The sequence below is a fragment of the Miscanthus floridulus genome, chromosome 14 (genome assembly GCF_019320115.1).
Source record: "Miscanthus floridulus cultivar M001 chromosome 14, ASM1932011v1, whole genome shotgun sequence".
In the NCBI taxonomy this organism is placed as follows: domain Eukaryota; kingdom Viridiplantae; phylum Streptophyta; class Magnoliopsida; order Poales; family Poaceae; genus Miscanthus; species Miscanthus floridulus.
In genome coordinates, this window is record NC_089593.1 from 38,547,492 (window position 1) to 38,559,907 (window position 12,416).

Sequence of the window (12,416 nt, forward strand, 5' to 3'; positions counted from 1 at the left end):
TATATATATGGAGAGGCTATTCAGTAGCCAGCTACAGAATAAGTTATTCTGTAGCCACCTCCATTTACCATAATTTTATATACTAATTTACGATAATGTCAATATATATTTACTATAGTTGGGTTACTATAACACATAGGGATATTTACCATAACGTTATAGTAAACCACTTAGTAAGGAGTTACTATAATCTCATAAATTAAACTTTAAAATGGTTCCTAAAACATATAACGTAATTTATTTTATGACCAACATGTAACATAGTTGAATTCCTTGAAATGTTGACACTAGATTTGGAACCTTTTTAAAAAAGGCAAAATTAGCTTTAGGACACTGAAAGTGACCGCACTGTGCTACTGGACATCTAAAATGGAGCGATTTGTTGGAGGACAGACCGGTTCTTTACAAATTTACTGGTGCACACTCCGTCTAATAAAATATTAATTTTTAGCTTTTGAGGAGAGAGAAGGGCGGTAAAATGTCCTTTTTGTCCCTGCTCCTTTCTTCAACCTCGGTCCGGTCGTTTCTTTTCTTTCTCGTCGGCGGCGGTGCCTTCTTCCTCCCTGGTCCAGCCGTATCTTGGCGCGCATGACAGGTCAACCTCCACTCGGCAGGCGCCACTGCCCCAACAGGTGAGCAGGTGGTAGATCAAGTTGGAGCAGGCGCCGCTGCCTTGCTCCCGCTCGGCTCCGGTTGGAGCAGGCACCGCCGCCCTGCTCTCCTCACGCACCGGCAGCCCTCCCCCACCCTGAGCTCCCCACCCCTGGATCCATGGAGGGCCCCATCCCCCACCCCGAGCTCTCCACCCCTGAATCCATAGAGGCAGCCAATCCCCCACCTCGAGCTCCCCACCCCTTCCCCAACCTGGCAGGGAGGCGTGAGAGCACCACGACCTGCCCGCTCGACCAGGCATAGCGGGGACCACCTGCCCTGCACGGCACATGGCCCAACATGGCCACGACGAACGACGGGGACTGACGTGGCCCTGCGCAATCGCACACGCATAGGTCGCCTCGGCTCGAGCTTCTCCAATCAGGAGCGCGGCAGCCACAAGAGGGAGACCAAGGTAGAAGAAAGGGACGGGTAACAAGGATATTTTACCACCCTTCTCGCTTCTTAAAAGTTAGAAATTAATATTTTTATTGGAGAGAGTGTTCACCAGTAAATTTATAAAGAACCAAAGTGTCCTCCAACAAATTGCTCCATTTTAGATATCTAGTAGCAAATAAAGCGTGGTCACTTTTTCAGTGACTAGGAGCCAATTTTGCCTTTTAAAAATGGGAGAACGATGTTTAAAAATGGGAGAACGATGCAAGACAAATATAGAAATATGTTCTAACAATTCAATCCCAACATGTACTTGAAGAACCCAAAAAAAAAGAAACTTGATTTTTATTAAAAATGAAGAAAACAACGATTGCTGTACCATTTTACAGTTATTTATTTAAGGCTTGTTTGCTTGGTGGAATTAGTGCGGGATTGAAAGGGATCGAGTTAATTTAAATCTCTCATGCGTTGAAGTCTCCTTTTATCCCTTCCAAGAGCTTTGAGAGACTAAGCAAGCAAGGCCTTAGCGGTAAACAGTTTAGGTTGTAAGGGTTGGTATATCGGAAGGGCTAGCGTCCGGATGCACTCGCGCGCCCCCGCCTGCATCCCATCCCACACCCCGCGTCCGCATCCCGCCCAGTGCCAGCGCCCGCGTCCCCGCACCCATCCCACACACGTCCGCACGAAGAAACCCACGTGGTTCCCAGTCACCTGCCCCGCTTGCGGATGCGCGCCGCGGAGGTATCTACCAGCCTCGGGCACCCATACGGTGACCCACGACGGCACCCTGCAGCAGCAGTAGGCGACTGTGGCAGACCGTTGTCCGCCAGCCACCAGCGCCGTGCAACACCCGATATACTTTTAAAACATCCAGATAAAACATTTACAGCATACGGTTGAAACATTGACAACACTTGAAACATGCATTTGAAACATATACATGTATAGACATAGCAACATATGCAACATTCAGATCTAGTTTTGCAGGTAGAGCCATAGCAACATATGTAACATCAAGATGAAACACTTGAAATATACGTCTGAAACATTCAGATAAAACACTTGAAACACAGCGTCTGAAACACGAACACTTGAAAGACAGTGTCGCCGGCAGCCATGGCCTACCTGGTGGGGACCAGCGGTAACGAGTAAGCTCGGGTCAGGGGAACGTCGATAGAAACGGTCCAGCGTACACCAGGCGCAGGCCTACACTTCCTGCCGGCAGTGTCTTCGGTCAGCCGCGGTGCATGTCGTGGCCACGACGGGCGAGGTGGATAGCAGTAGGATGCGGGATGGGTTCGGGTGCGGCACCGCTACGCTGCAGAAGGCCGCGACGAGTGGGTGCCCATGGCGAGCTGACCCCATGATGGAGGCGCCCGTAGTGGTCGCTTGCGTGCAGTGTGATGGAGGCGGTCACATGCGTGCGGACGGTGCGGTGATGGGAAAGGAAATGTCGTTATTTTTTTTTCTTTTTGGAGAAACAGTGAAGGACCGGGAGCGGATGAGGCTTGTTGGGCCCGATCGTTGCGCAGGCTCGGGAACCGCCTGGACGAACACCCTCACCAGAGCATTATTGTAAAAATATAGAAGAAAAACTTATGGTTGTCGTATTGCTGCCGGACGGATGTGGATTATGGATTGTGGAGTAAAGAAAACGGAACGGAGCACTGGCAACTAAACAGGGCCACGCACCTACGTACATACATATTAACATATATAAACTTTGGCACACATATATATGGCAACACTTTGAAGGCAAAGTACACTTATATTTGTTAATTGTTCCAACTAACTAAATCTAGCATCCTCCCTCTGTGAAACCAAAGCACACAAATTAAAAGAAGCTCCAAACACTAATCCCAGTTGCATTGGAAGAAGGTGTTAAGGTATATTTATTTATTTATTAGATTAGAGGATGTACGGTGTTAATGTGTCTTAACGCCAAGGAAATGATCACACACAACACAAAGGTTTCCAGTTAGTTACCTCCCTTGCAAGTAACACACCACGTAACTCAACTAACCATAGCCACATGTATTATGTATATATACAAAACGATGGTCGAAAATGGCAGTTCTCGTAGTCTAATAAACATTTGATGTGCTTAAACTAAGAAAATTAGGCCGCATTATATTTATCCTATCAAATAGTTGAAATCGGTGATCTGATATCACAAATTAATGAAAGTGGCACCGCCATGATATTAAGAAAAGCTTTAGAAACAAAAAGGGAAAAAAGAAAGAAAGAGAAAACCATGCTGCGGGCCGGGAAAAGAAACAAGGATTGTGACATAACAACAAATTGGGATGATGCACATAACCCCTTTGTGTTTTATGAGATCCTCTGTACAGCGATTTGCAATTGGTCCCAGCAAGTTAGCCATACACGGCCGGTCCCAAGAATCCGATGCATGCCGACCACATTAATCCGGTGATTACCAGTGTTTTTGACATGTCCTTGTCATGTCGTTGCAATCAAAAGATATTGAGGGGTTAAGAAGGGATAAGCGTTTGGGATTATCAGGATCAACTGTGTTGTACAGCCACTCATTCGACACCTTTTGGATGATGAGATTAGGAAAAATGAAATTTCAGTTTTCCATGAAAATATATAATTGGTTGAACATTAGGTAAATATGCTTCAAATAGTATATTCTTTTATTTCTTGGTGCTTTTTTTGAAATTCTTCAAAACATGGCCACCGGCCGGTAACACACATATGTGTCCCCATCCATTTAACCTTAGAAAAACTATATTTTCTCTAACATTTTTCATCTTGGGAGTAAATCCTACCATATGCTCTCTCTGACTCCCTGGGATTTTCCATGAATATGTATTCAGCTGTAGAACATGACTTTTTCTAATAAAGAAAAGAAAAATAAAGAGTAAAGAAGGGCAAGACATCTATATCGATGTTTATTAGACTACGAGGAAAAGTAAAGAAAGACAGTGCGCAGGAGGCCAGGAGCACAAGTCCAGTCGGTCCAATGGAATTAAACATGTTTTCAATAGAGATAGCTGGGCAATTATTTAGTGTAGTCACATCAAAGCTTGCCAGGGGTTAAAGGTTTTAGATGGCAAAGAACACTAGTACACGAAACATTTCTTCTGGCGATAACTGACAACATTTTTTAGATTTCTATTAGCTGTTTTATGAACAGCCAGTATAAAAGGTCAATAACAATCATGATATTTTACCAATGTTATCTGAGAACTGCATGTGTAAAAATATTTATTTACATTGGCATTTGGCTTAAGGTTGCCACCAGTGTAAATCGATGTACACTGGTGGCATGCTTACAAAAACCATCAGTGTAAATCGTTTTTCAGAATTTTCAAATCAAGAAAAAATTTTAATCCAAAAGAGACTCACTAGCCTACCCTCATAGGTAGGAATGAACACGGATCGGATACGGACGGATATCACTGATATTACGTTTGTTTTCATATTTCTGCCTGGATTCGGATTCGAATACGGATATAGTCAACCATGCCGGATAGGATACGATTGGATATCAACATCATAAATATGCGATTTAAGTATTCGGATACGGATACGGTATCAGATGTTGAATATCCGAACTCGAATACGGACAGATTTAAACCTCTTTAAACGGATTCGGTCTCGAATACGGTCGGAAAATATCCGTACCATTTTCATCCCTACTCATAGGTCACATGGTTTCTTTCACAAATCATACAACTTTTCACACGAAATACGCGTGCATGTGGCCATGGGATTGAACTCACAACTCCAAGCCTCACGTGTTGCTTTCTTACCACATCGATCGTCTTCGAGTTACTTAAGACTAAGTGGATGATACATTCCTTTCTTATTCACTCTAGTGACTATTAATGCATATTTGACCGTAAACAAATTCGAATAAAGTCTGAATCTTCGAGTACTCCAACTTTGCTTTAGGTCATTTGAAAAATTCAAAAAAGAGATAATTTCAAAATCATTAATCTTAACATAAAATCACCGAGCCTTAAATGATTTGAAATGAAAAAGTAGTGGACTACAAAGTTGTAGATCTTTTTTACTTCTAAAAGTTGAGTTCAAATCATTTCTATTGGCGGTACATTCAGGAATGAAAGTAAGGAATTTACTGTTTGTTGTTACCGGCGGAACATGAGGAAATGTAGAAAACAACAGGGAGTAGCCAAAATTGTTTTTGCTTTAGCTTCCATATTCTTCTCACCATTTTTATTTTCATGTTTGCTTACCATGTTCATTTCCATTTTACCCTGGAAAAGATATAATATAAAAACTAAGAAACAAACCTTTTTATTCTCATTTTCTTCCCCAGGTCAATGCATGCATGGCAAGTTGGCAACAGAGGTCCCTGTGGCCGCAGAGCAAAACACGCAACATGTAGGGCACACACATGCATGATTGGCGTTGGCGATGCCGGAGGAAGAAGCTCCTCTTTTGAGGCTCGGGGCGACAACACGACTCGGATCTCCAAGCTTAGAATTAGGGATTACAGCAGAATTTAGAACCAAATGGTGCGTGCGTGCGTGCATGCATGCATGCACTCTTGCTGCATGTAGCTCTGACCTCTCTCTCTCAAGCGGGGCACACCTGATCAGGTGGTCCAGCAGCGGGACCAGAGCCGTCCATGCATCCAAAGGCGCAGGGGTTTTGTCCGCGATGGTCTGGCCGGAGTTATGTTCAAACATCCTTTTATTTTGAACTGTCCTCGTTTTTTTAAACGATGTTCGAAATGTAATTTGGTAAAAAAAAAGTTACTTCAGTTAAAGCATTTCTAGGCAAAAACAAAATCCAACAGTGTAACTTTCATATAGCTAGCCAATAATTCTTACTTTTAATAAGATTATTAATTGTAATAAAACTTTTAATAAACTTTGGGAACAATGGCCGTAGCAACTTTTCTTCTAACATATCATTTGAAAAATGAAAAAATATAATATGCATGGAAATTGAGTGTTTGATAAAAAAAATAATATGGGCTCTTGCGTTTGTATCCTTGTTTTGTATCGAAATTGTGATTTTGCTTCTATTTTTTTGACTTTGTGAATTTACCTCTATGATTTCAAAACAAAGCATCAGTTTGCCCCTGCTCCGTCATCCACCCCTAACAGGTGTTAAACTTTGTACAAAAGGATATGAATGCCATGCGATTTTGCTCCTGTTTGTTATGCCTAATTGTGATTTTATCCTGATTTGGAATTATACTTTTTTATTGTATGCTGACAATTGATTAAATTTGGTCACACATATTTGGCACAACTTGCAATTATTTGAACTCAGATTTAATATTGATAAATATTCAAAATTTTGGGACCAAAAGGGTCATAATGATGACTGATGTAACGCCATAAGAAATATTTCGTATAATCTTTTGTGTAGGACCAAAAATCTTCAATGTATAAGAATGCATGTAGAACATTGGTTAACAAACTGTATAAGTAGATGCATACACTGATAACCTTAGTACCTTACCACATAGGAATGTCATACAGTACATGTTTTTTCAGCAAAAGTAACCGCCATACAAGTTGGTTCATGTAACACTACAAGCACTAAAACACTCCAAGGGCAAGCTGTCAGAGCAAGACAGGAAGTCGTCGGCCATTCCCGACGAGCCATGAAGCCAGGCGCCAGCGTGGCCATCCTTGCGGTGCTGCGGGGAAGAGCAAGCGTACGCGAGTGCCAGTCTGGCGCCTGCGCGCGCGCTCGGGTCCAGCAGCTTGGCCGCGGCCGCGTGCACGAGCCGGCAGGTCGGCCCCGTGGTGGCTCCTCGCCGTCGGCGCGTGCGTGGGCGTGGGAGGGCGACGTCTCTGGGTCGTAGGCAGCACCAACACGACCGCCGAGTCGGCGGCGCCGTCCAAACGCGACGCCTCGACCTTCCTCTGCTTCTGCGGTCTGGGCGGCGCGGCAGTGGCGGTGGCGGTGGCGGGCCAGGACTCCAGGTCCATGAGGCGCGCGACCACGCCCGGGGCGGCCCCATCGGTGGCCGGGTGCGGCGCCGTCAGCGGGGCAGCAGGAGGCGGGCACGGGAGCCTGCATGGGGAGGAGGAGCGAAGGAAGGAGGGGAGGAGGCGGCGCGGAGACCCGCTGCCAGGCGCCACCGGGAGCCATGGCCAGGTGCCGCTGGGAGCCACGTCGAGGCACCGGAGCTGCTCGCTCCGCCCACCCTGCAGCTATCCCAGAGGTGCCTGACTGGAGCAGCAGATGTTGCGGCCGCGACCCTGTGGGGCGGGGGATAGGGCGGCGGCCGAGGCCCCCAGCCGCGCCGCAGTGGGCGTGAGCCGGGGGGAGGGGTCGGGGCGAAGCCCACCGCAGGCCACGCGGCGCCCCAGCCACTATGGGCGCGAGCCTGCGGAGGAGCGGGGCGGAGTGAGGATGAGCTGCACCGCCGCCAGTAGTCACGCCGCCGCCGGTACTCCCCAAACCCTAACACGCGAGCTGCGCGCGCTGGAGTGTGGCGGAGGGAGGAGGAGACGCGCCGGGGGGGAGCGAGAAGGAGGGAGGATGAGCCACGCCGGGGGGGAGTGGGAGCAGGGAGGAGGAGCTGCGCCGCTGCCAGGCCGCGAAACCTTCTGCGAGCCGCGACTTCTCGTCGGGAACGGGTCGAGTGAACGGGTGAGAAAGGAGAAAGGGACTAAGAGGTATCATTGTCTTTTCATGTAGGTGTCGTTTCTTTTTCTTTTCTTTTACCATTTAATCCAAGCATTTTAGACGGTGTTACAAAGCAAGGGTAGACGGGAGCTTCGTTTGAAAAAAGCGAGGGTAAAATTACAAAGTTAAAAAAAGAAGGGCAAAATCACAATTGGAATACTGAACAAAGGCAAGAACGCAATTTTCCCAAAATAATAATGCAGGGAAATTGTTTCTGTGAGCACTATTCTTTATCATACATGACCTCCTTCATGTACCCTTTTTCCCCTAATCATTTAGTATCTGTGTCAAATATTCTTGGTCATCAGGAGACCAGCATCAACTACAATTCAAAGAAATTATAAAAAAAAAGCTAAAATTCAAAGGCTAAGAAAAGAATTAGCACAGGACCAAAAAGGATGGCACCAAAAGGTCACTGGAATTATATTTTAGCCTAAGAATAAAGCAAACCGGCTGCAAGGTATTCAAGAATAAAGTGATGTGGATATGCAAAGGATCAGATAGATGAGGAGAAACAAAAACCGAAAGCAAGAATAACGCAAAATGATTGCAAGCCAAATTCGTGTTGGATTATAAAAAGGAGCGCTCGGATCATCCATGCATCTTTTTTATATCCTTGAGAGAGATAGATTGCAGGACGATCGATCCATCCAGCCTTCTAACATCAAGACCCACCGAACATTCTAGCCGATCCAGAGGACATTCAGCTGATAGAAAGATAAAGGAGGGTACTAATGTACCTTAAAGATCATTCCTTGTGCACTTTGCATGTCGATCGAGCAACTTTATATATTCATCGGAATCACAAGCGATTAGGACTCCCTTTTTTTCTTCTATTCTCCCTCAAAGAGAATCTAATTCTAACAATGATAGGTTCAACATTATTTCCAATTTGGCATCTTACATGCATGAGCATTTGGATGCACTTGCAAAGCTAGAAGAAAGTGGCAGTAGTTTTCATCTTAGAAATTCACATAATCCCAGCTCTATCTTTGTTATAGATTTGGTAATTACGAAATAAAGGCAAACAAAAATACACATCTTCCATATATTCCTTTGGTTGTGATTATAGTTGTCCATGCAGCCCGAAGCACGACGGCACGGCACGAAGCCCGCTTTTTTAGCCCGACACGAGCACGGCACGACCCGGTGACATGCGGGCCCGGGCTGGCCCGGCCCGAGGCAGCAGGCTGTGCCTGGGCCGCTGCTCAGGCCCGTGGGCTGGCACGGCACGGCCCGACTTGAGTCAGCCGGCCCGGCCACCCCCCTCCCCCTCCTCACTCCTCCCCTCCCCGTGGCCCAGTTGGCCTCCCCCCTCCTCATATATAAGCCGCACCTGCACGCCGCACGCGGCAGCTCTCCCCCGCGCAGCGCCGCAGCCCCATCCGGCCATCCCACCCCCGAACCCTAACTCCCTCCACTCCTCCCCGAGCCTCCCAGGCACCCAGCGCTCTCATCCAGCGACGGCGGCGCGGGAGCCATGCCGGCTACTCCGGTGACCCTACTGCGTCGTCTGTGGCCCAGCTGCTTGCGCTTCCTCCCCTTCCGCCTTCCCCCTCTCTCTGGTTGCTCGTGCCACAGTAGCCGCGCAACCTCGTGTTCGCGCGTCGCTGCCGACTCCTCGAGCTCCTGCTTCCCCGCGGCTCGCCGAATCCCCTCCATCCCCTTCTCTTCTCGTGGGATCCAACGTAGAGCGCCACCATCGCCTCCCGCAGTCCCGCCTCGGCCGCCGCGGGAACGAGCGCGCTGGCCCCAAGCTCCGCCCCGACACCAGATCCGGCCACGAGCTCCGCCCCGACGCCAGATCCGGCCATGAGCTCCGCCCCGACGCCACGATCTCCGGCTGCTCGCTCACGCTTCCTCCCCTTCCCCCGCTCTCTGGCTGCTCGCAATTCGTCGTGGGCCCCGGGCTGGCCCGGCACGCTGAATGGGCTATGCTTCTCGGGCCGGTCCGGCACGAAAAACAGCCCACAGGCCTGTGCTTGGGCTGATGGCAAGGCACGAGGCCCGCAGCGCCACGGCACGGGAGGCACGGCGTGCCGTGCCGGCCCGACATTGTAACACCCCGGTGTTATGCCTACATTTAGGCACTGCAAATCACGCATATCATGCATCATCAAGCATCCAAATCATACATGCTTAATCATGTGAATAACAAGTGAAACACTGCTTCGAAACATCTGAAACATGTTGTGAAACCTGAATGTTGCATGCCTTTGTTAGAATTGTTTTGCCCTGATTTTGTTTGCTAGGTTAGTAGAACTTGTTTGGTTATGATTGTAAATCATCTAGAATTGTTTATCACAATTTTTGGAGCAAGGTTTGTATTTGAATTATTGTCAAATTTTGCTTTAAAAATAATTCTCCAAACATTAGGGTTTAAGTCAAAATTTACTTTAATTTTATAATTCAAAATCTATAATGAATTGGACGTTGGTATTTGTAGAGGATAAAATTTTGAGCAACTTTTATTTTTGGCCCAAAGTTTGAAACTGCTTTGATTTAGTCCAAAAATTCGTTTGAATGAAAAAGGAATTCAAATTAATTTGAAAAATCTTGTTTTTACCTTCGTGGGCCTTGCGCCTCGTTTTCGGCCTAGCCGCACCAGTGGCCCGGCCTGCCTTCGCGCCGCGCCTGTCGCTCGCCCGCACTCACGCGCCCATCGCTGCGCCACGCCGCGACCGCGGCAGAGAAATTCCGTCGCGTGGCGACCACACGCCGGCGTCGCCCGCCGCGCGGCAGCCGCGGCCTGACACCGCGCCCACGCGCCCGCCTTCACCTGCTGGTGCCCGCGCGCTCGCTCACTCCCGCCCGCGTTTCCTCTCCTCCCCTCCAGAGCCGAGAGCTCGAGCTCTGCCGCTCGCCGCCCCCGCAGCTCCGCCGGCGTCGAGCTCCCGCACCACCGCGCCATTCCCCGATTGCTCGCGCCCACAACTCCGCCTCGCCTTCCCTCGACTCACGCTCGCGCTTGCGCCGCCTTCCGAGCCCAGGGTGAGCTTCCCCGCGCCTCGCCACCGACGGCCATGGCGCCGCCGTGCTCGGCCGCCGTGGGACTCCCCCTTCCTCCCCTTCTCCACCCTGCTTAGCTGCCTGCTCGCATTCGCCAATGCCTCGCGAACCTCCTGCGCTCGCTTGCTTGCGCTGCCGTGGCCGGAGATGGCCGCCGGCCACTGGCCGAGCCGCGCCGCCGTGCCAGCGCGCGCGCCGGCGGGGCACTCTGCCTCAGCTGGCCAGGCCGAGCCAGGCCATGGGCTGACGCCCTGTTGGGCCGTCTCCCCCTCCCTCGCGCTCGGGCCGCGTAGGCCGGTTGTGGCCGTGGGCCAGTTCGTTTCCACGGGCTGGCCCAGTAACGTTTAAGTGATTTGATTTCCCTTTATTCTTTATTATTTGAAATCTAAAATGGTTTGAAAAATGTTTGGGTGATCAAACTTGCTCCAAATTTGTTGAAACAAACTTTTCTAGGTTCCTTATCATCAGATCTACTGGGAAAAAATTGTGCATGTCATTTTTGAAATACTCTTCTGTAGGGTTTTATTTAATCATGGATATTGCTGATAACTTGAAAAATGTGTAGAAAAATCTATAGTCTTCAGAAAAATATGATTCCAAGTTTGTTAATCTTATTATGTCATGTACTTCCTAGGAAAAATATGTTTCATGCATGTGCTGTGGGAAAATTTTGAGGTGTAGTTCAAGTACTTTTAATGGCTGAGTTTTGTTATTTTTGCTAGAGAACAAATTTTGTATAAAACATGCATGTGATAATTTTTGTACAGTCATTGTATGCTATAAAGAACCTAGGAAAAATATTAATTCTGTTGTTCGACACTTTCACAGTTCAATGTATTTTTATGTACAAAATCATGTCATAGTTTGTGATTTTTGTGTAGGCTAATTCACTCATTCAAACACCATGAAAATCTGATGGTAGTCTAATTAGAATAGTACCATGCTACTGTAATTTTCTCATATTTTTATAAGCACCAGAAATATAGATTGCTGTTGTAGCCCTAATTTAAAAGGAATTAAAAATAATCATCTTTAATACAAGATTAGTTAATAATAATATCTTTGGTGTATCTTTGAGGCATTTCATAAAATATGTTGACTTAACATATTAGTAGTAGAAGAGAATGCAGTAGATGACATGTGCTTGTAGTATAATTTCTTGGATGATGTTGACTACCTTGCATTTAAACATATCCATTGCATTCATCTCCTTCGATGCACCATTTGCATAATCACTTACGCGCATTGCATCATACAGGATCACAAACCGAGAACCCAGTCGTCATACCCGAGGAGCCCGAGGAGCAGCTCGAGGTGCAGCAGCAGGAAGTGCCAGAAGCCGACGAGGAGGACGTTGAGGAACTTCCGGAGTGCCCCGATCACCGCCCGAGCTCCTTCGAGAGAGGCAAGCCCCGGAGCATTTTTCTCCCGGTTTGCAATTATTTAATTAAATGCTTTACTTTAATTGATGCATTACGTTCAGGAGTTGTTTGCAACCGTTGCTGTATTATACCTTGCTTACCTTTGTTATACTATATCATTGTTACCCTGGTATCCGCAGTTGAGTCAATGCTTAGCTGGCTTAGACCGGTAGAAGTCAGGTGATTTCCTGTCACCTGCGAGCTATAGGTGGTTACCTGGATCTGCTTGGATGACTATGAAGTCATGGTATAACTAAGTGTTAAATGAAGTTGAGACCGGACGGAGACTTGCAG